Source organism: Misgurnus anguillicaudatus, chromosome 13 (assembly GCF_027580225.2).
Source record: "Misgurnus anguillicaudatus chromosome 13, ASM2758022v2, whole genome shotgun sequence".
NCBI lineage: Eukaryota > Metazoa > Chordata > Actinopteri > Cypriniformes > Cobitidae > Misgurnus > Misgurnus anguillicaudatus.
This window is the reverse complement of record NC_073349.2, coordinates 8,363,907-8,378,004: the sequence shown is the minus strand read 5'-3', so window position 1 is coordinate 8,378,004 and position 14,098 is coordinate 8,363,907. Positions and strand designations below refer to the sequence as shown.

At 43.1% G+C, this 14,098-nt stretch overlaps 1 protein-coding gene and 1 long non-coding RNA gene across 2 annotated transcripts in view; one reads left to right on the top strand and one right to left on the bottom strand.

The window, feature by feature from the left end:
• Window positions 1–14,098, top strand: part of LOC129431122 (cation channel sperm-associated protein subunit gamma 1-like) — a 325,761-nt gene that overhangs the window by 130,527 nt on the left and 181,136 nt on the right. The window lies entirely within an intron of this gene.
• LOC141369382 (uncharacterized) lies at window positions 11,397–12,345 on the bottom strand. The gene is made up of 2 exons (XR_012373053.1): window positions 12,307–12,345; window positions 11,397–11,728 (listed from the first exon to the last, which is right to left on the bottom strand). It is a non-coding gene; the product is annotated as an uncharacterized lncRNA (long non-coding RNA).

Below are 14,098 nucleotides of genomic sequence, written 5' to 3'. Positions count from 1 at the left end.
AAAAAACTATTTTGAGATCGATTTGTTTACCTCAGAATCGATATATATTTAATTATTTTACTTTTCCAGAGAGGTGGTGCGAAGACGTTACCGCTTTTATTCCATTAGAGGGCAAAAGTAACGTGTTCTCTGTAGATGACGTCGTATCCGTTTTCCATTGTCCAATCGAATGAGGGGAGAGGCGGGCCTTACGTTGTGGCGAGGGAAGATCACTGTTGTTTTGAAGAACCGGACTCCACTCGCTCACTCTCTTCTGTGTTTGTGCACCTCTCACCCTCAAACAAGGTCAGAGCAAATGCCCTCTTTTTAAAGTTTCTGCTAATATGACAGTTAATGTCACAGGGTGACTTTTATAGGGCGGAACCGAAATTGGCGAAACTTGGTTCCGCCCGAAGATGGTTTCTGCCCGGACCAAATTTTAAAAGAACCCCAGTACTTCCTGGTTTCCAGGGCAACACAATCGGGACCACCTTACGAGCCACAGGTGCAAAGCATTAAGGAAGCAGATTTTGATTGGAGGCTGGGTGAGGATGACACACATAAATAGCTCTGCAGGAAACACAAGGAGGCGATTGACACGGGGAAAGCTCCTTATTGCCAAGGGCAGAGGGAAGACACGCACTTTTTGAAGAGCCCGTAGGCTCTGTTGATCCGGGCATCACTAGGAAGCGAGCGGAAAGAGGACAGAGCCGCAGGAGGTGAAAGAAAGGCATGTCGTGGATTATTTAAAGGAGCACCCCGAAGAGGAGTTCGTTGTTGGGGTTCGTTTGGTGTTGTTTTAGTGCGCTTGTTGTTGTGCTGGTATCCTCTCAGGCTGAAAGCTGGCGTGGCTGTGTGGGACGAAACAAACCATAGTGGCTGGAAGACGATTGGAGACTACTGGAAACTGAAACGAAACAAAAGGAGAAGCGGAGTTTAGCGTGAGTGTTTGCTATACTGAAGATATTGTGACATAAGTGAAATCGCTGTGCAACCCTGTTAGGGAGAAGAAACGCCTCGTTCTGTGTGGCTGGAAATAATCGCCTGTGTGTATCAAAGAGGAGAACATTAGAGAAGATCTTACAGTGATTGTGAGTATGAAACATTGAGTTTGGGACACACTGTACACTAACCTGTTTTGTAGCGAACGACTCCGGGAAAAGGAGAACGGCCCTACCCCTGAAAAGTGTGGTGGGTGAGCCGGAGGAGGACAAACTGGGGCTATCACAGCGACGTGAATGCTGACTGGGCCATGCTAAACACGTCTAACGGACTCCGGCGAAGTGGAGGAAGACGGGGCGTCCTAAATGTTCACTTTGAGTGCGGTGGGTGAGTCTGTGTTGTTGTGGAAATTTCACTTTGAAGTGGTGCTGTGTACTGCTGTGTGTGTATTGTCAGAAAACCCCCGCCTTCGCTAACCTCGCCGTGGGAGAACGAAAAGGCTGCCGGTTTCAGTTGTTATTACCTGGCATATGTTGTGAGTGAGCTCTGGATGTGCAGTATTACTGTGGTGTTCGTCAGCGGTCATCCTTTGTATTGGGGTTGTTCCACAGAGTGGTGGTGAAGAGTTGGACCGCTAGAGGCTGTGTGAGTACAACTAAGGATTAATGCTGCTTGTACATACATCTACGTAACGCCTACTGTTGCAGAGTGAGGTGGACTAGATCCCGTCTGTCCCGAGGCCTCTTCAAAGGGGCGCCCCTGTCCAGTGCTCTACAGTCTAGGAAGTGGAGAGAAGAGGGCAGCGCTCGGCTCGGTGAGACAGCGTAGCATTTTCCCCTCTGCAGCCGCAGCAGGCGTTGGGAGGTTTTGCCCCCGACGCTTCATCACTAAACAGTCTCGAAATATCTGGCAAATCGAGAGAGCCCGGTCACTGTAAGTCCACCACATTTCATCCAAATACAATGTCTATATAAATTGACTGCCATCTGACTGAGAGTGTTACTGTGTGGAGTAGAACAAGGGAAGCGAATAAGGAAAACTTACCTGCACCGTACTTACTGTACGTCGTCTCAAGCTGGAAAGGTGAGAGAAACCAGCAGTCTGAATAACCGATCTTTGTGTCCCAGCCCGCAGCCTGTGGAGAGAAGAGAGAGAAAGAGAACAAGGAAAACTTACCTGCACCGTACTTACTGTACGTCGTCTCAAGCTGGAAAGGTGAGAGAAACCAGCCGTCTGAATAACCGATCTTTGTGTCCCAGCCCGCAGCTGTAGAGAGAGAGAGAGGAAGCGAATAGGGAAAACTGTCCCTGCACCGTACTTACTGTACGTCGTCCCAAGTGGAGAGGTGAGAGAAACCAGCAGTCTGAATAACCGATCTTTGTGTCCCAGCCCGCAGCTGTAGAGAGAGAGAGAGGAAGCGAATAGGGAAAACTGTCCCTGCACCGTACTTACTGTACGTCGTCCCAAGTGGAGAGGTGAGAGAAACCAGCAGTCTGAATAACCGATCTTTGTGTCCCAGCCCGCAGCTGTAGAGAGAGAGAGAGGAAGCGAATAGGGAAAAGGGGTACGTAAAGAAGGAAGTTTTACAAGCCCAACCCTTATCTGTTGTTCATTCTGCCTCCAGGAGGAAGAGGAGGGCTCCACGGGAACTTAAAACCAGGCGGAGGAGCCTGAGTCCCACATCCCCCGCAGTGTCCTGGATCCCGGACACTTGGCCCCATCTGCCCCCCCCCTTTTACTCTTCCGACCACGGCCCACCTGGAGGGCAGAACAAAGAGTCTAGTTTTAAATCCCTTCCCCATTTCCCAAATCCATTTTAATTAATTTAAATAAAGTTTATGCTTTTATACTTACGTGCACTTGTGTTGTCTGGTCATTGGGTTGGCTTTGGGGACCTCCTCGAGGTGGAAGTTAAAAGGGGCGTGGCTTAACTAAAGCAGCAGCCAGCCCCGACGTGTGACATTAACAGCAAAAGAGCGCTCACGCTTGATTGACAAGACAGCTGACTCAGTGGTTTTTAAAAGGCAGAGCGTCGCGCCTTGCGTTTCCAAGCGTTTTTGGTGTGATTAGCCCCTAATTGTGAAACACGCAAGACTTTTTGAGTTGCTGTGCCTTTCTTCTCAAATGTCTTTTTATAAATCTTATGCCTGCCCGCTGCTGCTCAGTGGTCTAATTTCCGAAATTTACCAGGATGCGCATTCTTGCCTTCATCAGTAGCGTATTGATGTGCACGGTGTGTGTGTGTGTGCCCGCGCGCGAGAGAGAGAGAGAGCAAATGAACGAGAGAGAGAGAGAGAGAGAGATAGAGAGAGAGATAGATACGCTTCTGATACTGTTGTCTTTTTCTAGTTTGTTTCACTAAACTGCATCTCCACTATTTTAAGCAGTACTTGACATGTACTCAATGACTTTTTTTAACTCCTCAAAAAGAATGGAGTAACCTAATGGGGACAGGCTTAAATTCAATGTAGAGATATGCAGTATAATCCTAATACACTTTTAAATTGTCATTAAAAATTTAACTGTGTTTTTTAGCAGGTAGATCTTGTCGGCTTTATCATTTTAAAAGTAGATCACCACACAAAAAAGTCTGGACACCCCTGGTCTAGACTTTATTAAGCAAACAAAAATCACAATTTAAACAATGAATCGCAATAGCTCCAGAATCTGGATATGTATAGAATCAGCACAAAATAATCGGGAAAGTATTGAATCGCCAGATTGGTGAATCGTCCCAGCCCTAAACCCATGCTGCTTAAAAGTCGAGCACAACTGAAGGTAACATCTACATTTCTTCAAACAGCTTACCATCTATTTGCCAAATTGCCGACGTCCTTAGTACACCCTCGGTGAAGCCTAATGTGCAGACACAGGTTCCGTTTGACATCGCCTACGCAATATTGTTTTGTCACGAGCAACTTCGCGACCGTTTGCCACAGATGTGAAAACAACAAAATACGGAGCGATGTTATTAATTCATAACCCGCCATTGTGTACAAATACGACACGGAGCTCGCGGCCGCACGCCACAGGTAACTTCTGCTTTCTTTCCGTGTTTACCGGTATTTTGAAACTGATATGTGAATGATGTCCAACTGGTAAAAAGACGGAACGTCACTGCATGTGTGAACAGCACATTTTTGTATTTAATGGTAAATTCATTCTGGTAAATTTATGGTAATTTACCAGAATTATTGTGTAAAAGAGGCTGTTATATGGATGGTCTTTATCCATGTCACACAAACGCATCCATGTCACACGAGATACTAATCTCCGCCTACAGCCTTGCCCGCGGGAGAAACGAAAACTATGACCCGCCCACAGCTAGTTAGTGTGTTTAAACATCAGCTCACGCTGTGTTTTCAGTTTGTGTTGTTTTCACTACCAAAGAAGACTTTTTCAAGGAGGGATATAGTAAACGTGTCTGGTTGTGAAGAATCAGTGGTTAAAAATAATTTTTAACGGAGGGATTTAACGTGTTAGACGTTTGGCAATGAAAGATGGTTCAGTACCCACTTTATTTGGAACAACATGCGTCTCCTAACCACAACCTGTAAGTATGATTTTAGCTACATACTTGCTTAAATGAGTGTAAAATGGCTATCGTCATTTATACTGCTTGGATTATTGATGAATTATGTCGTTGTGTAAACTCTATATCCTGTCAGAGTCACGATAGCAAGCGGTTAACGTAACGCATGCTCACTTGGGGTTTTGACCCGGTTAGTTTACATAAATGCGTAAATGAGTGTAAAATTGTTAGTTTTTATCGTCGTTGTTATGGCTTGGACTAATGATGAATGATGTTGTTGTTTAAACTCTTAATTTACTGTCAGAAAGTCACGTTAGCAAACGGCTAGCGCATGCTCACTTACGGTTTTTCTATGACCCGGTTAGCTTGCATAAATGCTTAAAGGCGGAGTGCACAATGTTTGAAAAATGCTATGGAAAAGGAGTCGGGCTGTATACTTGCTTGTACGCCCAAGAATTGAAGCCCTGTGTACTTACCTGTATACCGCCTGTACGCCCAAGAGCCAAAGCCCTGTGTACTCACCTGTATACTTACCTGTATGCCCAACAGCTAGAGCCCTGTGTACTCACCTGTATACTTACCTGTATGCCCCCTTGTGAGTCTAAGAGACCAAGTCCAGAGCACCTACCTGTACGCCCACTCAGGAGTCTAAGAGACCAAGTGCAGAGCACCTACTCGTACACCCACTTGTGAGTCGAAGAGACCAAGCTCAGAGCACCTACCTGTACATCCCACCTGTATGGACAGGAGTTGAAGCCGGTGTCCCGAGCCGCTCACTATGATCTCTGAAGTGGTGGGAAGCTTGGGCACGTAGTCAGACCTGGGTCTTAGTGTTATGTTAGAGACAGCGGGTCGGAACTGAAGGTGTGAATTGTCTACCAAAAATGCATGGAGGTCCCCTACCCTCTCAATGGAGGCCAATGCAACCAGGATCAAAGTTTTCATTGTGAGAAAATTGATACTTAAAGCCAATTTATACTTTTGCGTCGGGTTACGCCGTAGGGTACATTGGATGCTACAAAGCCGTCATAAGCATTTATACTTCTGCATTTGTGTTGCTCTGCAATTACCCACTGAAACAATAGTTGGCCGGGGCGTGTTTTAATGTTCCACTGTGTTTAGATTTCTTGCAGCTGTTTTGACTTTGGCTACGACAACAAGCAATGGCGTCTGAAAGAGAGCGTATCATTTTGGAGTTGGAGCTCATCGAGCTGGAAAAACAGTTCATTTTAGTGAAGTTACTAAAACTTAAAGGCAGAAACGAGAGAAGGCGTCGGAGGAGAAGATGGTACGTGCGGCCCGTGAACCAGTTGAGGCAGATATTTCCGAATGTCGGCTGGTAGATTCGACGATTTGGTTCGTCGTGTGCAGCCATTTATCGTACATCAGTGTACGCACAGTATGCCTGTAGGTATTACGCAGAGACTGGCAATCACACTTCGAGTTTTAGCTTCAGGTGGAAGCCAACAGGCTGTATCAGCTAGCTACAAAGTGTCGTCAAGCACAGTGTCTAACATAGTGTCTGAGGTATGTAAATCTTTGTGGAAAGCACTGCAGCCAGAGTTTTTCCATGCCCTTCAGTCGCACAATGGGAAAATATTGCTGCTGATTTTTGGTGACTGTTAGGTCCGTGTACGTTTTGATAGTTTGTTTTTTCGTTTAAACCAAAAAACGAAATAACGAGAAACCACATGTTTTTCGTTTGTCGTTTCAAACAAAAAACAAAAACCGGTAAAAAGAGAGCCGTTCTTCCGCTTTTGGTTTCTGAATCCAAAAACGAAAAACAACTAAACCAAATTCAAATAACAGTCTGTATTTATAGGCTGTATTTAATATAACTTCCGGGTCACGTGACCAACCTGTCTTTCTTTTAATGTAGATCTTCAAACGGAGAAACGAAAAAAGGAACTTCCAAAAACCAAAATCGGACTGTTGTTTGAATTTGGTTTAGTCGTTTTTCGGTTTTGGACCCAGAAACAAAAAACGGAAGAACGGCTCTCTTTTACCGTTTTTTTTTTTTTTTTTTGAAACAACAAACGATAAACATGTGGTTTCTCGTTATTTCGTTTTTTGGTTTGACTATCAAACAAACTATCAAAACGTACACGGACCCTGTTATTTTACGATAATTGGGGCATCCTTAAGATTGTCGGAAGGGGTGAATCGGGGGTAAAATCTGCCTAATTATCCTGCCATGTGAACCATACTTTAAGTTGTGTGCAGATGTTGTTTGTCATCTTTAGGCTTATTTTGTTTAAACATGTTGCTAATGAGTCTTGAATACTTTCTTCTCCTGAATGAATGGCTTCATTGAATGGGATTGCACCTTTTATAATCATGCGAATTTTAGCTTCAGGTGGAAGCCAACAGGCTGTAGCAGCTAGCTACAAACAGTCATCAAGCACAGTGTCATCCATAGTGTCTGAGGTATGTAAATCTTTGTGGAAAGCACTGCAGCCAGAGTTTCTTCCCTGCCCTACAGTCGCACAATGGGAAAATATTGCTGCCGATTTTTGGAGACTGTGGAACTTTCCAAACTGTGTTGGCAGCGTATCACTCTCATTATTTACTTGACTCAGTCTCTGTTGCACCTCCAATCGTGGAGATATGGAGATATGCAAACGGTCTTGGGTTAAATGGAGATGCTGGGTCTTCTGTAGTAAGCTATGTGCTGTGGACTGTATTTCTGATGTCAGCACACGTTTGCACCTTATATCCTGTGACATTAGGGAAATGCATACTTTAGGTGTTTCCCCTGAATCTTCCCCATGGTTGTGAAGGCACAATTTGTATGTTGTTGACATGGTTAACTTTTAGTTCTTCTAATTTATTAAATACAGTACAACCAGACTAGAGTAGTTTCAGCTGTAATTTTATTTTTTGCAGGCTATACATTATTATATTGAATTATTGATTTGAAAACCCAGAGAAAGGGATCCCAGGTTTGGCACACGAGCAAAACTGCAAGCGTTCTTGAGTTTCAGCACCAAACTGTAAGGGTGGATTCAACGAGGTTCAACCTGTAGGAATGTGGAAATTACTAAAAAAATGTTAACAGCAATACCTAAACATTGTCTTTAATCCCTTCATTGACCATGAAATATGCAGATGCAGGAATGCAGATGGTGCAGTAAAGGGAGATGATACAGGATGGAAATGAGAGTTGTGTCAGACTAATAAATTCCTACATTTCAATCTTACAAATCCCCACTGGCACCGTGGGCCACATGTAAGAAATTCCATGGTGACAGAGTTAAGGCTGGTTCAGACGGGACGAATTTAAAATCATTGGCCGATTTTCCAACCTTGAGAGACCCCACACATGGCGATAAAACATCACGGGTCTAACAGTTTTGGTCATACAGTCAGTGTTTTTTTTCCCGGTGCTTCCTTGCTGCCTCGTCACCTCACTTTCTGATTGGCTACACGTCACAGTCCACAGGCTGCGTGCTTGTTTGTCCCCGGGAGACCCTATACACGAAAAGAAATCGGGCCAAAAAACATGTTGGAAATCCCCGATTTGAAATCGGAGTGGTCCCGTGGTCCTTCCGAGTAGACGGGAGCAGTCTTAACACACCACACATGGCAGGAATATCTGATCAGATTATTTTACGATAATTGGGGCATCCTTAAGATTGTCGGAAGGGGTGAATCGGGGGTAAAATCTGCCTAATTATCCTGCCATGTGAACCAGGCCTTACAGAGCAAAAGATTATGCCTTAAGTTGTGTGCAGATGTTGTTTGTTATCTTTAGGCTTATTTTGTTTAAACATGTTGCTAATGAGTCTTGAATACTTTCTTCTCCTGAATGAATGGCTTCATTGAATGGGATTGCACCTTTTATAATCATGCGAATTTTAGCTTCAGGTGGAAGCCAACAGGCTGTAGCAGCTAGCTACAAACAGTCATCAAGCACAGTGTCATCCATAGTGTCCGAGGTATGTAAATCTTTGTGGAAAGCACTGCAGCCAGAGTTTTTTCCATGCCCTTCAGTCGCACAATGGGAAAATATTGCTGCTGATTTTTGGTGACTGTGGAACTTTCCGAACTGTGTTGGCAGCGTATCACTCTCATTATTTACTTGACTCAGTCTCTGTTGCACCTCCAATCGTGGAGATATGGAGATATGCAAACGGTCTTGGGTTAAATGGAGATGCTGGGTCTTCTGTAGTAAGCTATGTGCTGTGGACTGTATTTCTGATGTCAGCACACGTTTGCACCTTATATCCTGTGACATTAGGGAAATGCATACTTTAGGTGTTTCCCCTGAATCTTCCCCATGGTTGTGAAGGCACAATTTGTATGTTGTTGACATGGTTAACTTTTAGTTCTTCTAATTTATTAAATACAGTACAACCAGACTAGAGTAGTTTCAGCTGTAATTTTATTTTTTGCAGGCTATACATTATTATATTGAATTATTGATTTGAAAACCCAGAGAAAGGGATCCCAGGTTTGGCACACGAGCAAAACTGCAAGCGTTCTTGAGTTTCAGCACCAAACTGTAAGGGTGGATTCAACGAGGTTCAACCTGTAGGAATGTGGAAATTACTAAAAAAATGTTAACAGCAATACCTAAACATTGTCTTTAATCCCTTCATTGACCATGAAATATGCAGATGCAGGAATGCAGATGGTGCAGTAAAGGGAGATGATACAGGATGGAAATGAGAGTTGTGTCAGACTAATAAATTCCTACATTTCAATCTTACAAATCCCCACTGGCACCGTGGGCCACATGTAAGAAATTCCATGGTGACAGAGTTAAGGCTGGTTCAGACGGGACGAATTTAAAATCATTGGCCGATTTTCCAACCTTGAGAGACCCCACACATGGCGATAAAACATCACGGGTCTAACAGTTTTGGTCATACAGTCAGTGTTTTTTTTCCCGGTGCTTCCTTGCTGCCTCGTCACCTCACTTTCTGATTGGCTACACGTCACAGTCCACAGGCTGCGTGCTTGTTTGTCCCCGGGAGACCCTATACACGAAAAGAAATCGGGCCAAAAAACATGTTGGAAATCCCCGATTTGAAATCGGAGTGGTCCCGTGGTCCTTCCGAGTAGACGGGAGCAGTCTTAACACACCACACATGGCAGGAATATCTGATCAGATTATTTTACGATAATTGGGGCATCCTTAAGATTGTCGGAAGGGGTGAATCGGGGGTAAAATCTGCCTAATTATCCTGCCATGTGAACCAGGCCTTACAGAGCAAAAGATTATGCCTTAAGTTGTGTGCAGATGTTGTTTGTTATCTTTAGGCTTATTTTGTTTAAACATGTTGCTAATGAGTCTTGAATACTTTCTTCTCCTGAATGAATGGCTTCATTGAATGGGATTGCACCTTTTATAATCATGCAAATTTCCATTGATACCTCTCACACCTCCACAAGAACAGGCTCTGAAAGGGGAGAAGAGTTTTTCCTTCTCTGAGGCAGCACACAAGAAGATCTTTTGGTTCAAGCAAATGGCACAACAAAAAACAAAAGCATACAATTGTTACTCAGTTTTTAAGTGGCTAGATTAAACTGGTCTTCAGCATTAAATCCTTATCATATAAAACATGGTCAAGGTGAGATTTAAAAGAAAATAGTAAAAGTTCTTACGTTGTTTTTGGAAACTACTGTAAATACTATTGCATTTTAAAAACTTAACAAATGTAAGTTTTAACATCTGTTTTCTTTTTGTTCGTAGGAGCAATAACAACAATATATACGTGACATCTAAAGAGCCACACAGATCCAAAATTGTAACTGACCTGTATTGCAGTGTGTCATGTAGCTTGTCCATCAATGTAAACAATGTGCAAAGTAGTGGAACCAAAAAGTGCACGATTAATAAAGTTATTGGCTTCTAAAGTAGGGAGTCGACTCTGAATCGCTGAAACGAGTCGTTAGTCCCTTTCACACATACAGTCTTTACTGGTAATTTACTGGTAAATTGCAGTTAACATGTCATGTGTGAACAGAACCTTTCCGGTAAATCAGTGCTCCCAATTTACCAGTAAAACAGGTTGTAAGATTACCAGTAATTTACCGGTAAGCGCTATGTGTGAACAAAAATTATAGAATTACCGGCATTTAGAACGGACGACGTCAGACCGCCCTGACAGATCGGGCCAATCAGAACTTTTTTAAACAGATGACGCGTTTACCCCCGCACTGTTTACATTCGTTTCCACACCCATGCTGCTTAAAAGTCGAGCACAACTGAAGTTAACATCCACATTTCTTCAAAGTTGTTTAAAACAGCTTACCATCTATTTGCCAAATTGCCGACGTCCTTAGTACACCCTCGGTGAAGCCTAATGTGCAGACACAGGTTCCGTTTGACATCGCCTACGCAATATTGTTTTGTCACGAGCAACTTCGCGGCCGTTTGCCACAGATGTGAAAACAACAAAATACGGAGCGATGTTATTAATTCATAACCCGCCATTGTGTACAAATACGACACAGAGCTCACGGCCGCGCGCCACAGGTAAATTCATGGTAATTTACCAGAATTATTGTGTGAAAGAGGCTGTTATATGGATTGAGGCTATGTTTACATTAATGCGTTTATCCTTTAAAACGCGTTACTTTTGCTACGTTTACGCCTTTCATCTACACTACATCACCGATTTCGACCCTCATAAACGGATTTGTTCGCAAACGCTGAAGACCCTGTTTTAGTTTGAGAACTCAGACGTTGCTCTGAGTGTAAATGAACGTAGACGGAGTCTTATGTAAACGAACAGCTGATGTTAACGTGACAGCGCATCATTTTCAAAGTAAAAATTGTTTTTATTCAGGTAAATGGAGGTTTGCAATGCAGGTTTTGCCAAAAATAGTAGGCTAAACATCTACCAACCAGCTATTATAAATGCTATATCGGATTGTTTTAACATGCATCCTTATAGATAATGTCTGTTTTATATTAATGTTTGAGTATTGTTGGGTTTAATGTGTTTATGTTTTGTTTAAATTTAGTTAGCTTACGAAAGATAGACTGTAATTTTAAACGCCATATAGGCGTTGCAAAGGCCAATATGAAGGGAGAATTTTAATGGGTCAGACATTATTTTCCAGTTTAATGTAAGTTTTGTTTGCTACTTTAAAATGAATTTCGTTTCAGATAATTTGTCTCTTAATTTTAATCGATGTTTTGTTGATAAGTTTTGTGAATATAAATTAATAAAAACAATAAACTCAACGTCATTAATATAATGCTCGTTTAGGCGCTTGCGCTTTTAGCTATTTGTGTGTTGCTAGCGGAGGACGTGCACGGACCTCGCACACTTTTCAAAATTAATGCAATAAGCATTTCGGGTAGGCTAAAGCAACACTTCACCTCTTACTATGTTTGATTGAAGTTTGCATTTGCTGAAATGTATTTTTGCTTCAAGTTTGCTACTGTGTAGTACTGTTCACTTGAATGCTTTCTTTTTAAATCATAAAGCCTTTCTGTGTAGTTATAAAATCAAAATTAACCTATTAATCATATTAATATGTTGTAGGGGGGAGCTAGAACAGTATAAGTGTTTGTTTTGTTTAAATTTAGTTAGCTTACGAAAGATAGACTGTAATTTTAAACGCCATATAGGCGTTGTAAAGGCCAATATGAAGGGAGAATTGTAATGGGTCAGACATTATTTTCCAGTTTAATGTAAGTTTTGTGTGCTACTTTAAAATGAATTTCGTTTCAGATAATTGGTCTCTTAATTTTAATCGATGTTTTGTTGATAAGTTTTGTGAATATAAATTAATAAAAACAATAAACCCAACGTCATTAATATATAATGCTCGTTTAGGCGCTTGCACTTTTAGCTAACGTTATTCTGTGTTGCTAGCGGAGGACGTGCACGGACCTCGCACACTTTTAAAAATTAATGCAATAAGCATTTCTGATAGGCTAAAGCAATACTTCACCTCTTACTATGTTTGATTGAAGTTTGCATTTGCTGAAATTTTATTTTTGCTTAATTTACCGTCAGAAAGTCACGGCAGCAAACGGCTAGCGCATGCCCACTTACGGTTTTTCTATGACCAGGTTAGCTTACATAAATGCTTAAAGGCGGAGTGCACAATGTTTGAAAAATGCTATGGAAAAGGAGTCGGGCTGTATACTTGCTTGTACGCCCAAGAATTGAAGCCCTGTGTACTTACCCGCCGATACCTACAGTGGAAAGTCTGTCCGAGTCTCACGTCGGGGGAGAGTAGAGGTGTTCACAGCCGCAGGTACCTGCAATAAGGAAAGAGTCTTGGTCATTGACCCGAAGTATTTCTGTGTTTCCAGTGTGAGGCTGAGGAAAGGGTGTAGACCCAGTCGCCGTGGGAAAAAGCCTTCCTGATACCACTCCAGCGCAGCATCAAGGAATACACCAGACGTAGCCAGAGAGACCACTAGGTATATGAAACATTGAACCAGCACTTACCACATTGTTTTAATCTGCCTCCAGGAGGGAAAAGGAGGGCGCCACGGGATCAAGAAAAGGCATAGGAGCCCGACCTGTGACATAGACACAAGTGCAATAGAAGAGACAATGCAAAATGTGAAGTGTTTGGGACGTGTGCGCATCAGAGGCCGAACTTTCAACCATCAACGAAACCAATACTTGGTCTTGTGTGAATGTAAGGAAGTAGTAAAAAGTTAAAATGTTCTGTTTGAAGTGTTTCCTACAGACGGTGGAGGGCCATGGCCGGTTATCACAGAAGACACACAAGTTGATACGGTCCACAAGTTGATACATCCGTAACACAACAAGCTCCAGATAAACCTGTTGAACACCTGCGCACATTGTTCCCTGAAGATGAGGCTGCTGCTAAGTCAACCAAGCCCATTCTGCTATCTGTGAGTGATTTACTGGACAAGACATCCAAGTCCTCAAGTGAGCAGGGAAGCTATCGTCGCATACAAACTTTCTCTGGGTTGTTGCCCACCCCTGCTGTTCGACCACTGGTTGGGTCAAGCATGGCTCATGGTGGAAGACTGTTCAAACAAAGAGAAGAGGCGGAGGCTGATGGAAAGTCTCAGAGGCCCGGCGCTGGACGTTGTAAAAGCAGTACGGGCCAGTGACCCTGACGTGGGCCCCGAAGACTGTTTGGAGGCCCTGGAGCATGCTTTTGGGACAGCAGAGTCAGGAGAAAAGTTGTATTTCACATTTCGTTACTGCAGCAACAACCAGGTGAGAAGCTGTCTGACTTCCTCAGACATTTAGAGCAGTCGTTGCAGGGCTGGCGCTAGCTATAGGCAGAGTAGGCAAATGCCTAGAGCCTCAAGCTTGGAGGGGGGCCTCCACAACTGCTAAATCAATGTGCGCTAATCCGACAACCACTACAGACAGCAATAGATAAAGTTTTAAGGTGAGTTCAACTTAATGCTGTGCCGCCGCTGCAAAAGGCGCAAGCGGATGACATTAAAGTAACGTGAGATCGATTGATAAGCAGACTCCTCTGTATGGTTTCTCCTTTGGCTCTTGCGGTGCTTTGATGTCATCCGCCTGTCGGTTCTTGCAGCGCCTCATGAAGTTGAAGAAGCCCAGATGAACAGCATTCAAATCTCTGCTGCTGACTGGCTTTAAATGACGCTGAAAGCGGCTATCACATCCTTTGTTTCCTGCTTAGCAAAAGCGGAATGCAAAGACAGTGCAACACATGATG